Source organism: Petaurus breviceps, unplaced genomic scaffold (assembly GCF_028583685.1).
Source record: "Petaurus breviceps papuanus isolate PSGF00001 unplaced genomic scaffold, PetGlider_PUasm1.0 78, whole genome shotgun sequence".
Classification (NCBI taxonomy): domain Eukaryota; kingdom Metazoa; phylum Chordata; class Mammalia; order Diprotodontia; family Petauridae; genus Petaurus; species Petaurus breviceps.
The window spans coordinates 995820-1011007 of record NW_027186502.1 but is presented as its reverse complement, the minus strand read 5'-3'; the positions used below and the strand labels follow the sequence as shown (position 1 = coordinate 1011007).

The 15188-nt window shown below is 37.7% G+C and overlaps 1 protein-coding gene across 1 annotated transcript in view; it reads right to left on the bottom strand.

Moving 5' to 3' along the window:
* The window catches only part of ANO2 (anoctamin 2), a 573391-nt gene that overhangs the window by 212150 nt on the left and 346053 nt on the right, over positions 1-15188 (bottom strand). The gene's annotated exons all lie outside the window — the stretch shown is intronic.

Here is a 15188-nt window from a genome sequence, read left to right as displayed (position 1 = left end):
TAGGTGGAGCAGTGAATAGAGAGCACTGGCCCTGGAGTCAGGAGGACCTGAGTTCAAATCTGGCCTCAGACACTTAACACAAAACTAGCCTTGTGACCTTGGGTGAGTCACTTAACCCCAATTGTCCTACCTTCCTCCCTCCAAAGAAAAAAAAGTAAAAAAAATAAAATAAAATGATATTGAGGCAATCACTTGCCAGTGATACTTCTCCTACAGAAATAAATTGTGAAAATAAAGTACTAAGTGTGACATTTGTACATCTTTCTTCTTCATTCCTGAAACACACTTCAATTCAATTCTACAAGCACATATGGAGCACCTACTATGTGCAAGACCCTGTGCAAAATATTGGGGATATATAAAGAAATGAAAAACAGCCCCTTTCCTTGAATTTCAAGCCCTAACTTAAACAGTTCGTATTACAGAATCACCCAATGTTAAGGCTAAAATGAAACTTATTCAGTCTTCATGAACCCATTTGGGGTTTTCTGAGCAAAGATACTGGCGTGGTTTGCCATTTCCTACTCTAGCTTATTTTACAGATGAGGAAACTGAGGCAAACATGGTTAAGTGACTTGCCCAGGGTCACACAGCAAGTAAGTGTCTGAGGCCATATTTGAACAAAGGAAAATGAGTCTTCCTGACTTAAGGCCTTGGACTCTGTCCATGTGCCACCTCGCACCCTTTAAAGGGACTTTAGACGTAGTCTATCTAGTCTAATCTCTTCATTTTACATGGACATTCAAGGACTCTCCCTGGATCACAATAGTTGATTAAATTTCTTGGCTCTGAACATGGTGTTCTTTCTTCCTTTTTTTTTTTTTTTTACTATACCATAGGATACTGCCTTTAATGATACCTTAGAATAGTGGCAATGAAAGATATCTTAAACACGATTCAGACTAATCTCTTTGTTTTGTAGAAGAGAAAACTGAGGCCCAGATTAAGATGTTACCTTCCACTTTGGTAGCACCTTAATAGCAGAGACTAGGATCCAAGTATCCTGGTTCCCTTTCTAGGTAGCAAGGCATAGGGACTTAAGGTGAAGGCTAGAAGTGAAGCTGCTAACACGTTCTTAATGGAGAAGGGCTCTTCCCGAGCGGAGAAATAGAAAGCAGGATGTGTTCATTCAGCTTTTCTAATCTGCTGTCTGCCCTACATTACTTTGACCATGGCAATGTATCTCTAAACCTTGCTCTTAATCTACAAAATATTTATATTAATACTTGTTGTTATTGATGCTTTGTTATTGTTATAAAGAAACTATTTTTAATTAAAAAAAACATACATACATAGAAAAAATGTGCTACACTTTGTGGCTTGGTTAATGATGCTTATGGGAAGCCATTTGAATTTAGGCAAAAGCCCCGGCACTATGATGCATTTGGGAGTAAATCCCTCAAATTTCAGACATAATACCTAAACCATCTTTGTAAACCTAAACCAATAAAATTATGTCAACCATCATATTGCTTAAAGACAAAGGGTCTCAACCTGAGGTTCATGAACTTAAAAAAAAATTTTTATAATTGTTTCCTTTATGATTCTATGTGTTCTAGCTTATGTATTTAAAAACATTGCTCTGACAAGGGGTTCCTGATACAAAAAAGATTAAGAAGCCCTGCCTTACATTTTAAACCCTTATTCAGCAAGGACTTTGCCGTGTAATTTTGGGGTGTGTAGCACCTAGCACAATGCTGTGGGTAATTATGCAATTTATAATAGCTTTCAGAAATGATGATTGTTGGTGATGGAATGATGGATGATGTTAGACTAATAATGACATAGACACCCATCAGTCAAGCCCAATGCTACATACACTCCTGAGGGACTGATTACCAATTCCTGACCCACCCCAGAGAATCTGTAGAAAGGACAGGATGCGGAATTGCCTCATATTTCCATTCAAGATACCACAGTCCAAACTCCCAAACAATACTCATGCTCTTTCCCTGACTCATTGTGGGTCTTTGGCCCGATCACTTCATAGTCCCACGCCTTTAAATAATCCAGATGGCAAATGGCTTATGGCAGTGTTGAGAGCATTAATTCATTCATGTTTATAAAAAAGCTAGCTGCAATTCTTGGATGGGAACTGCTATATGCTAAGAAGTGCAAATATTTGGATGAGTCCTTTGCCAGGGCAAATTTCCTGACGTGAAGAATCTAAACTAAATGCAGACGCCCAAATTCATGATAATATTTATGGAAGTTGGCCTGGTAGACTGTATGCCATTATAATAAAAATGAATTTAATGTCAAATTTCTGCAGCCACCAAAACTCTACCAACCTGAAATAAGACCCCCAGAATAGAAAAAATCATAGAGCCTGAAAGTAAGAAGAGACCTCAGAAGCCCACCTGAAAATGTGGCAAGTGGTCCCATCCTTTGCTTAAACACCTCAAAAGAGGTTATCATTTCCTATACAATCCTTCTCTTTTCCAGACTAAGCCTCCCCAGTTCCTTCATCTGATCATCATATGGGAAAGTGTTAAGACCCTTTGCCATTCTGGATGTTATTCAAAAAATCATCATCCATTCAAAAACTGGAAGCCAAGACTGCAAACAACATACTAAATATAGTCTTAATAGGGCAGAGCACCACAGGACTTTAAAAATTTCCTTATATCTGCAACTTATAGTTAAAAAGATCATAGGTTCCTTCTTAGCAGAAGTCTCCCAGTGGATGTTAAGAGTCTGTCAAGGAACTCTTACTCAGTTTTGAACTTTGTGCTTCTTTCTGACTATGGAATTCCATGTTCTACAACTCACAATTAAGAAAAAAAGCACTGAGAAAAAAAAAGAGCAGGAGAAGAAGGCAGAGAAAAGGCAGGGACTTGCCTGATATCTTCCAAACTTCCCTCCAAGTTTAAATCATGCCTCAAAACAAATTTTGGAGTCGCAGAACCCACAAAAGGATGGGGCAAAACAATTTTCCAGGGGCGGCTAGGTGGCACAGAGAATAGAGCACTGGCCCTGGAGTCAGGAGGACCTGATTTCAAATCTGGCCTCAGATACTTATCACTTACTAGTCGTGTGACCTTGGGCAAGTCACTTAGCCCTAATTGTCCTGCCTTCCCTTCTCCAAAAAGAAAAAAAAATTTCCAGCCAAAGACAACTTAGAATGTCAAAAGGAAAGGTTTGTCACACTACAGTGAGAAAGGAGTGCAGTCCTATGCAAGCAATACCTTGGCAAGACAGAAGGAGGTCAGGCTTCAGCAAAACAGCAGCAGGCCTTAAGAGTGACTGAAGCGGCAGCAGCCAATTTGAGAGCTCTCGATCTAAATGTAGTAAGGGAGTCGGACAACTGATCAGAAGGAGATTATAGGGGTCTCATTGCTAACATTGGGTGTAAGACTCTGTTGCGTTGCTCATACAGGGATCTGAGTCACAACCTTAGAGTGCAGTCTTAATTTGAGGAAGAGCACTAGCACATCAGAACTTGAAGCTGGATCAGGGACCCTGGTCACAGATTCAGGGTAGAAAAGCATGCTTATGGTCATGCACACACCAGGTAGTAGTAAGCACATTTCTACTTTATCATAATACCTTAGAAGAACTGAAAACTTACAGGCCCCCAGAACTAGCTCTGAAAATAGTCACACAAAAATCCTGAAGTTTGGAGCAGTGTACTCTCCAACCTGGGAGCAGAATCCAATTTTAACATAAAATTAAAAGTTAAGAAATGGGCTGGGAAGATGAGCAAACAACAAAAAGAGAACTTGATTATAAAAAGTTACTATGGTGACAGAGAAGATCAAAACTCAAACTCAGGAAAAGACAACAAAGTCAAAACTGATAAATCCAAAGCCTCAAAGAAAAATGTGAATTGATCTCAGGTTCCCTTCTCCCCTCAAAAAGGATTTTTAAAATCAAGTATGAGAGATAGAAAAAAATTTGAGATAAGAAATGAGAGTAATTTAAGAAAAGCATGAAAAAAGAGTAAACAGTTTGACAAAAGAGGCACAAAAAAAGCCTGAAGAAAATAACACCTTAAAATATTGAAGAAAATAAAATCTTAAAGAATAGGACAAATGGTAAAAAAGGCACAAAAACCCACTAAAGAAAAGATCTTCTTAAAAAGCACAACTGGTCAAATGGAAATATTGTGGAGCCACAGTCAGGATAACACAAGATTTTGCAACTGCTATATTAAAGGAATGGAGGGCTTAGAATATGATATTCCAGGGGGCAAAGGAGCTTAGATTACAACCAAGAATCATCTACCCAGAAAACTGAGTATAATCCTTCGGGGGGAAATGGATATTCAGTGAAATAAAGGACTTTTAAGCATTCTTCATGAAAAGACTTGAGCTGAAGAGACAATTTTATTTTCAATTACAAAACTCAAGAGAAGCATAAAAAAGGTAAACAGGAAAGAGAAATCTTAAGGGATTCAATAAAATTAAATGGTTTATATGCCTACATGGGAAGATGGTACTTGTAACTCCTAAGAACTTTATCAATATTAGGGCAATTAGAAAGAGTATACATAGACAAGGGAAATGAGTGTGAGTTGTCTATGATGGGATGATATCTAAAAAAATAAAATTAAGAGGTCAGAAAGAGGAATGCACTGGGATAAGGGGAAAGGGAGAGGCATTATATGGGGAATATATGGGAAAAATTATCTGACATAAAAGAGGCACAAGAGCTTTAACAGTGAAGGGGAAAATTAATACTCATATAAACTCAATTTATTATTATGTAAATTATATATGGATTATAATTATATAAAGCCAAAAGAGCGATCCCATTCTGATGGTAAGATCTAGAACAGGGCTTCTTAATTTAGGATCCAAGTATTCCCAAGGTATCTGTACATAACTTTCAGGATTTCTGTGGGGCTTGGCTGGGAAACAAATTACATCTTTATTTTCACAAACCTTTGGTTTCCTTTGTAATCCTATGTATTCTATTTTATTCAATTAAAAATTATTTTATAAGGGGTCCTTGGACTTCACTGGACTGCCAAAGGAATCCATGACACAAAAAGCAGCCCTTATCTGCAGATGTCATTGAACTGATTGCATCAAGGGGCATATTTGGAATACTAGACAATAACTCAGTGAGATTCATAACCACTCAAAAAAAAAAAAAGACAGCCTAACAAAGAAAAAAGAAATGAAGAAGGCCTATTGTAAAAATTATGGCACACAGTTGGATGGGGAAAGACACTAAATTCATCCATCAGTACATTTATCTTTGACAGTCAATTCATATATACATGAATTGTGTCCAGAGTTATACAGGATAAAAAGAGCATGCATTTGGGGAAATGTGTTCTACTTTCAATAATCCCAAATAGCTCCTTGACACAAAAATCCATCTTTCTAACACTATAACATCAGTGATGATACATGTTCATCATAAGTCATTGTAGCAGCAAGCACCCCAAGTGTCCTCAGGGTTTGCTGCCAACACAGGTTCTTGGATCTGCTTTGATGAAGGAAAGCAACTCAAAATGGGTTAACAAGCTTACTTTAATCAGTTAAACACATATCGTTTACTTCATTCAGGGGAAAAAGGTCAGCACCCCAAACTTCAAAGTATACAGGCAGAATTATCAAGACAGAAACAGATGAAATAGACAGCTTTCCAAACTGTCCAGCCATTACATCCATACCAAATCAACATCTGGGTTTCAACATCTGGGTTTTTCAAAGCCGGGGGGCTCTGGACAACGGCTTCCCAGAATCCATATCAAATCACAGAACACTTCTCAAAGTGAGCCCCAAAACAAAGCTACACATCAGGGCTTATATAGCCTTCTCCTGGCTCAGAGAATGTAACAACCTTTTTGACTCACTGGCCAATCAAGAAGTATCTACTGAAAAACAAGCCTCCCACCCCAGGCTCCAGGTGCACTTTAGCCTGGGGCAGGGAAGATCTTCAAATTTACATTCCCATTACAGTCATGAACAAAGAAGAAGGTTACCTGAAAGGTAATGGAGAGATGCATGGTAGGTTTCAATAGGTAGCAACATACTGCCAATGATGACTTATGTACAAGAAACAAAATAAAATATATTATCTAGGAAACGCATGCTTGAAAAAAAGAACATAGCCTAACAGAGAGACAGTTGTTGTGGTGCCCTACCCATGGAAGCTTAAATGATCTAGAGGGAGGTATTTAGTACATTGGGTAGGTCCTCTAGGGCAGATTTATAGGAAGACATTGACAAGAATCATATGAGAAGGCATGACTGGATTGTAATCTCTACCACTAGAGGGAGTAGCCAGGGCTTACATACCTTCCATTATAAGGAATTGGGGCCCCTCTAAGTCCTAGTAGAGTGAAAAGAATACTGAAAGGGAAACAAGAAGATGGACTCTGCTCCAGGCCATGCCACTACTGAGCCATGAGACTTTGGGCAAGTAATTTGACTTCTCTGAACCTCAGTTTCCATTCCTGTAAATTAGAGAGTGTAGACTGGATGATTTTTAAGGTCCCTTGGAGCTCTAAGATTCTATTCTACTTCTTTAAAAATGACCGATTTCTATTAACTTTACAAAAATACTAGACTTATTCTCTTAAAGCACAGATTTAGTCATGTCATTTCTCTGACTAAAATCCTTTAATGGCTCTGAATATATTTTATTTTGTCCCATCCTTCAGCCCTCTAATCAGAGGAGTAAGAATGAAATATACCAAAACTGGTGCAATCTCCATGATGAGATTTTCCTGGGGTGGAGGTGGAGGTGGGTGTTGATGAGATGATGATTGATGATGGTGGTGAGGAGGAAAAGCAACATGAGGCTCTGCATATGGGGGAAATTATCAATGTTCTCTTAATTGCCAAAGCTAATGGCTTTTTCTCAGTCCTCATCCTTCTTGACCCCTCTTGACCTTTCCTTTGACATTGCTAATTACCTTTTTCACCTTGATTCTCTCTTCAGTTTCTCCTCCTTTGCTGGATGTTCATTCACATTATGCTCACTGTTAGTGGGTATCCCCCAAGGTTTTACCCTAGTCCCTCTTCTCCCTCTATCTCATCAAATGAAAGAAGATCGTTTCAATGGTTATATTATACATTAATATGCAGATGACTCCCAAAGCTACCTGTACAGCCCTAACCTCTCTCCTAACCTCTAGTCTCTCATCTCCAACTGTCTTATTAGACATCTCAAATTGCATGTCTTATAGACATCATAAATTCAACATATCCAAAATACACTATCATTTTCCCCCCACCCCAAAACCTCTCCTCTACGTCACTTCCCCGTTGCAGTCAAGAGTATAGCTATCCTTCCACTCAGGCTCAAAATCTCACTTTCATCCTAGATTCATTCTCTCACCCTCCCACCCCAATATCCAATCAAGTTGTTAAGTCTTGTCAATTCCACGTCATGATATCTCTTCTATATGTTCCCTTCTCTACTCTTACATTGCCACTGCCCTGGTGGAGGCTCTTATCACCTCAAAACTGAACTATTGCAGGAGTCTGCTGGTTGATCTTCCTGCCATTAATCTCTATCAACTCCAATTGATCCTCCACTCAGCTGACAAATTTATCTTCCTAAAATGTAATTATGAACATATCACCACAATCATTCACCCCTCATTCAATAAACTCCAGTGGCATCCTATTGCCTCCAGGACCAAATAGAAAATCCTGTTTGTTTTTCTAAAGTCCTTTATAGTGTGGCCCCTTCCTACCTTTCCGTTCTTACATTTCACTTCTTTCCATAGTCTGTAATTCAATGACCCTTGACCCCACTATTCTTTGCATAATAAACTTTATCTCATGACCCTTGAAATCAGCTTCTCACATACTTGGAATGTTCTTCCCTCCTCATTTCCACCTCTAAATTTCATTGGCTTCCCTCAAGTCTCAGCTAAAGTACCATCTTCTGCAAGAAGACTTTTCTAGTCTTCCTTAATCTTAGTGCCTTCACTCTGAAAGTACCCTCTATTTATCTTTCATATATCTTGTTTGTACATAACTGCTTGCAAAATAGGTCATTTTCAGAGGAGGAAATTCAAACTTCTAATAGCCATATGAAAAAATTCTTTAAAATCACTAAAAAAAAATATTATTCAGTCATTTTTCAATCATTCCTGACTTTTCATGGTGCTATTTGGGGTTGTCTTAGCAAAGATACTAGAATGGGTTGTCATTTCCTACTCAAGTTCATTTTACAGGTGAGGAACTAAGGGTTAAGTGACTTGCCCAGGATCACACAGCTAATAAGAGTCTGAAGCCAGATTTGAACTCTGGAAGATGAGTCTTCTTGATTCCCAGTCCAGTGCTCTATCCACTGGGCCACATTAAAAATTAGAAAAATGCAAATTAAAACAATTCTGAGGTACCACCTCACATGCATTAGATTGTCAAAGTTGACATAATAAGAAAATGACAAATGCTAGATGGGCTGGGGAAAAATAGCTACCTTAATGCATTGCTGGTGGAGCAGTGAATGGGTCTAGCCAATCGGGAAAGCAATTTGGAACCATGACTCCAAAAGTTATTAAACTGTGAGTGTCCCTTTGACCCAGAGATCCTACTATAACTAGACATATATCCACCCCCATACCCCCACTTTATTTTGTAGTGGCAAAGAAATGGAAACTGGGGGGATGTCCATAAATTGGTGAATGACAACAGTCATGGTGTATGAAAGTATATAAAACATATAAAAATATAAAATATGTTTTAATTTAATTTTATTTAATAATATATAATACTATGCATTATTATATAATTTCTATTACATATTATAAATGTATATTATGTTATAAATTTATATTGTTATAAATTATATTATATAATAATATAATAAAAATATATACATATAAAATATATTAAAAGTATATAAAACAGTGTAAGAAATTATGAAAAGGAAATTGTTCCAGGAAAAGCTGAGAAGACTTAAATGGGCATCATCATGCAGTGAAGTGAGAAAAACCAAAAGAACAATTTGAAGAATAACAGCCATGTTGTAAAGACAATTAACTTTAAAAGACTTGCTAATTCTGATCAACACAAGCTGTTAACTGCTGGCCTCAGAGTACAGACTGAAGCACATTTTCTTCTCTTTCCTTTTTCGGGGGGGGGGGGGGAAAGATGGGGAGTGGACCATGACTCGTATGGAAATTTGTTTTATATGACTACACATATTTGTAATGAGCTTGTTTTTTCTTGCCTTCTCAATGGAAGAGGAGTGGAAGGAAAGTGAAATATCGGAACTAAAAATAAAATAAAATTGAATTAAAAAAATTGAACGTAATTGTTCGCATGTTGTCTTCCTGATTAGACTATGAACTCCTTGAGAGCAGGGACTGTTCTTTGCCCTTCTTTGTGTCCCCAGCGCTTAAACACAGTGGTCTGGCATAGAATAGAGCATACAGGAGATGTTTAATAAATGCTAACAGACTGATGAGATTCTCTATGCTTTTATATCTCCTTGTCTTTGTCCATGATGTCTCCTGTAAGTTGTATGACCTCAGCCCACACCACCACAGACACCACATCTGCTATTTGAATTCCTACACATCCTATATCACATGCTACAAGAGGGTACCAGTAATGACCTACCTTCCTTCAGATCTCCCAGAGCACATGTATCATGTAGTATAGTTAAATATGTATGTGCCAATGTAGCCACTGATGGACTGTCAATTTCAGGAAAGCAAAGATGGTTCCTGAGATGATTTTTTTTACACGCACACCCCAGTCAACGTACAACGCCATATGATAAATATTTCTTGAATTCTACAAGAAAACTGTCTCACTGAGGAAGATCTCATGGATTAATAAACTCCCATTTCAAAATGGCACATAAGAAATATAATAGATATAATAAGAAATATAAAAGAGCTGATAGTTCTGGTAACCTAATGTCATTGGGAATGGTTAAACAGGGGATAATACAAATATATTTAGAAGAGTATAAAAGTCTTCTAAATTTAGAAGAAATAAAATGGTAGGGACATATGGAGGGAGGAGAGGACAAGGGAATAGGTAAAATAGGGGCATAGAGGGGTGTTTAGATTTATAGGAATGGGAGGATGGGGAGAGATCCTTGGAGTGGGGTAGGCAAGTCATAGGAGGGCAAAGTAGTGCATAGAAGTAGAGTGGATAGGAAGGGATAGGAAACGAGAGATATGCACAAAGATTAGGAGAAGAAGAGGTTTGGGAAAGTATATGTCTATAAATGTATGTATATGTGTATGTATATATCTAAAGCTATAGAGAAACATATCTAAACTTTATTGTAGCCTTCTGGGGAGTGGGGGAGGGTATGTATATATTTATATCTATATCTATACCTATATCTATAGAGAAACCCCCCTTCTGGGGGACTTGAGGGGATGGAAAAATGGAACAAAGTAAAAAAGTGCATAGCAGAAAACAAAAGAAAACTCACAAGGAAGCAAAGAAAAGATGGACAGTTCTCAACACAATGAGAATAATAATATTTATAAATAATAATATTTATCATAGAGGCTTTCCTAAAATGAAATTTTATTGTCACATATTTTGCATCTTCTAATGCTCTGCTATGCACATGACGTGGCTTTTTTCTTTCTAACTTTGTATTTAACTTCCAATATTTAAGTTTATGATGTGTTTTTGTTTCTTTTCTCTACTCTGTATTTGGGTTCTGGCATTTGAGTCTAAAATAAAATTTTTGGAAAAAAAGAAATATAGTAACTTAGTCTGCTGCTCCTTCATGCAAACCAAACAGGTAGCAGATTTTAGCATGAAGACCTGTTAGTCAGAGCTGTGCTTAACTCACCCAACAAAAATATGGCAGAAAGATCACAATTTACAAAAAAAGAAAACAAAATGTGGTCCCAAATACTTCCCAGGAAAATCTTCCACTGTGAAAGCTATGTACTGGCATGGCAAAATCAAATCATCCCTGAACTTGAAGGCAGAAGAGCTGATTTCAAACATAACCTATATTTTTCATGAGCTGTGTGACTTTCAGGAAGTCGCTTCCCTCTCTGGATTGATTTCCTCCTCAACCAGTTGGGCAATTCTTCATAAGGATAAAAGAAAGTAGGGAAGGAATCATGGCAATTATTTAGGCTGCATCTTTTTCAATTTTTTAATTAAGTGAGTGTTGGGCTGTGCTTTACAATCTCAAAAATATAACCAGACTCATGTGAGATTTTCTATCATTTAGTTCAAACTAATTTTAAATGTAAGGAAACTGAGACCCAGTCAGGTTAAATAATCTGTCCAAAATTGCTTTTTTTTATAATATGTACATGTGTGTGTGTGCATGTGTGTCCTTACCTGTGCACATGTTCTTTCCTTCCAACCAATAAAATATAAGCTCCTTGGACTTGGGGACTATTTTGTGTTTTGTTTTTATATGCTGTGTCTAGCAGAGAGCATGATGCACACTGTTGTTGTTGAGTCATTTCAGTCTTGGCTGACTTAACTCTTTGTGACCCCATTTGGTGTTTTCTTGGCAAGATACTAGAGTAGTTTGCTATTTCCCTCTCCAGCTCATTTTACAGATGAGAAAACTGAGGCAGTGTTAAGTTGACTTGTCCAGAGTCACACAGATAATAAGTGTCTGAGGCCAGATTTGAACTCATAAAAATGAGTCTTCCCCATCACAAGCCCAGCACTCTATCCATTGCACCACTTAGCTGTCCCTATAACACACAATGTTCTAAAATGCTTCTTGAGTGACTGATTGATAGGGAGAGGGGTGGGGGGGAGGGAAGGAGAGAGAGAGAGAGAGAGAGAGAGAGAGAGAGAGAGAGAGAGAGAGAGAGATATGGTGGCTTTATTCAAGGGATCCAATGAACAATGGGAATTATTCCCCAAGATCTTTATGGGTCATCCAAATCACATCCCACCTTTGCCAGAAAGACAGAGAAAAAAACTGAGAATCCCATTGTCATCTTTCTCCCAGCCTCTGTTTCTCTCCCCTCAGCTTCCTGTTGTTGATGTCTTCCTTCTTGTCAAAGGCAGCAGAATCATGCATAATGCATTTCCCATGTGTGTTTGCTGCTAGTGCCAGAGGCATGTGTTGTAAATGTTTTAGCTACTTTAACTTTAGATGAGTTCTCTTTTGAAATAATTATCCCCAGGGTGGTGTGCTGCAACAGTAAATTAACACGCATCTCATCTGAAGTTCTCCTCTTGGCAAATGTTCTTCTAGTTTCAATGCTTCTTATAAAACATTCATTGAGTATAATACGACAAGCAAAGCCAGGGAGTACCTGGAGGACAGGTCCTTTCATCCCTATAGGTTAAATGCTTGGGTTAAAACTAGTTCTATGATGTAAATTCTAGGAAGACGTTAAACAAGTCCCTTTAATGCTGGTAAGTGATGCAAGTAAAGGTTACATTAGCATTGACACTTGCTACACAATAGCCTTCCTACTCATGGGCATCCGCTATGTCGGTTCTTTCAAAATAGTTCTTCCAAATTAGTTTCTCCTTTAGAACGAAATATAAATATCAGACCTAGAAGAAACCATAGCAATCGTCAAGTGCATTCATTGTACAAATGAGAAAACTCAGTCTGAGTCAGTCCCTGAAATCTTGGCCTTTTGACTGTGTTCAGCACCCTTTACACTTGACTATATGTGCAACAAATGGGTTACTCCAAAAACTACTTCTTTCTCCTTCATCTAAACAGATAGTTATTCATTTCCTATGATGTGCAAGGAATTAGAGCTAGAAAGCAACCTAACTACGAGTGACCCTTACCAGCCAGTCACTGAAGCTTTAGAATTTTTAGGTCTTTCCATGTGTCTCACAGATAAAATTTATTTTATATATTGGCTCCCCCCGTTATGAAATCCTTGAGAGTAGGGACTCATTTTTTTCTATTTGTATTCCCAGTATGTAGCATAATACTTGGCACATAGTAAACACTTAATAAATGGTTTTTTATTCATTTATTTTATTTTTTAAAAATGAAAAACAGTCCCTTCCTGTAGGATATTGCTATTGCATTCTACTATATAGCTAACCAGATAATCAAAAGCAAGACAATTTGGAGAGGGGTGGGGGGAGGATGGGAGAGGAGAGAACATACTAACTAGTACAAGGATCAGGAACAGCTTGCTGTGGGAGGTGCCATCTCAATTAATCATTGAAAGAAATGAAAGATTCTAAGAGATGGGATGCTGAAGTTGGGTAACATTATGTAACGCAGTTTAGTTAAAACAAAGAGTATGCAAAGGGGATTAATATGAAATAGATTGGGAAAGGTAGACTGTAGTTAGATTGTGAAAGTCTTTAAATGCCAAGTGTCAAGACAGTAAAGACTTTTGCATAAAGGACTACCTGAATGACCAAATATGATCATATATGTGCTTACGGAAGATCATTTCAGCAGATGGGGTGGGGGTAGGTTCTAATTAGAGGAAACAATCAGTTCCCTTTTGGAAATATATAGAATAGTGTGTTAATTTGCATATATCTATCCATATTCGCTCTCCCTGAACTTTCAAACTTGCTCAAATTTACATCACGACATTATCCTTGCTTCAATCTTCCTCACCACATGAACCAATAGACACTAAATCTTGTCATGACTATCTGCAAAATCTTTCTCATTTCCCTTCCCTTCTTTCTCCTCACACAGAACCATCCTAGTTTCCATCTCCCTTTGTCTGGACTCCTGCAATAGCCTCTGAATCGTTCTCCCTATCCAATCCATCCTCTACCAAAGTGATTTTTCTAATGTGCAGATCTGACTATGTCATTTCTGTAGTCAATAAACTCTGATGATTCCCTATGAACAAAATATATTCCTCTGTTTAACTTTTAAAGTACTTTTACAACCTGGCCTACTTTTCCAACCTTATGATGCATTTCTCCCTTTCTTGTACTCTATGGCTAAGCCAAAGTATCCTTCTGGATTTTCCTCACACAATACTCCATTTCTCATCTCTGTATCTTTAAACTGGCTATGTCCCATACCTGGAATGCACTCCCTAATTCATGTCCACCTCTCAGAATCCCTTGCTTCCTTCAAAATTCTACTCCTGTCACTTTTGACATGAAGCCTTTCTTGTGTTCTTCTAAGCTTTGTATACATAAAGTATTTCTTGCTCCCCATCCAACTGTTGGTGTCCTCCTCCCCAAAAATTTACTTTATGTTAATTGTAAATATATTTTGTCTATGCTTATTTATGATCATGTTGTCACCGCAATAGAAGGTAAGGGAAGAATTGTTTTGTTCCATCTTTGTTGTATCTTGTGTTTGTATTTCCAGCACCTAAGACGGGGCCTGAATAAATACTTGTTGATAAATTGATCTAAGAGTAATGGCTACCACTCATCCATATTTATGCCAAAGTCACTTAACTTTGCCAAGGCCAAGTTCTCTTATTTGTAAAAATGGGGATAATAATACTCACATCACCTACTCTACAGGATTATTTTGATTAAAAAAAAATACTGTGTAACTATAAAAATGTGGATGATGGGATTTGAACCCAGGTCTTCAAGAATCTATTTAATCAACACACATATATCAAGAAGCTACTAAAGTGCTAGACACTGAGCTAGATATTGGGAATATAAAGCCAAAACAATCAGAGAACTGATTAACTGATGACAAGAAATCATTTACAAGCTTTATCTAGTGCTAGATTTTGGCATGAATTAAGAAAGACAAAGCTTTTAGGAAGAAAGGTGAAAGTTCCACCAGATTTTTTTTAATTTCTTTTTTGGAGGGGAGAAGGCAAGGCAATTGGGGTTAAATGACATGCCCAAGGTCACACGGCTAGTAGGGTGTGTCAAGTGTCTGAGGCAGGATTTGAACTCAGGTCCTCCTGACTCCAGGACCCATGCTGCATCCACTGTATCACCTAGCTGCTCCAGTTCTACCATATTTTGCTCTTGTCCATCTCTATCTAAAGTACTGTATTCAGTTCTGGGTGCCACAGTTAAAGACTTTGATAAGCTGTCAAGACTTAGGGAGCCACAAGGGTTAAAGGCCTTGTACCTATTCTACATAAGGATATTGAAGGAACCAGGGACACTCAACTTGGAAGAAAGAGTTATCTTCAAATAGTTCAATGGCTTTTATACATAGTCTTGCTCTTTTTGTTCCCAGAGGGCAGAACAAAAAGTGATGGATGGAGACTGAAAAATAAGCAAATTTTAGTTTGATATCAGGAAAACTGCAGATAGATAGATAGATAGATAGATAGATAGATAGATAGATAGATAGATAGATAGATAGATAGATAGATAGAT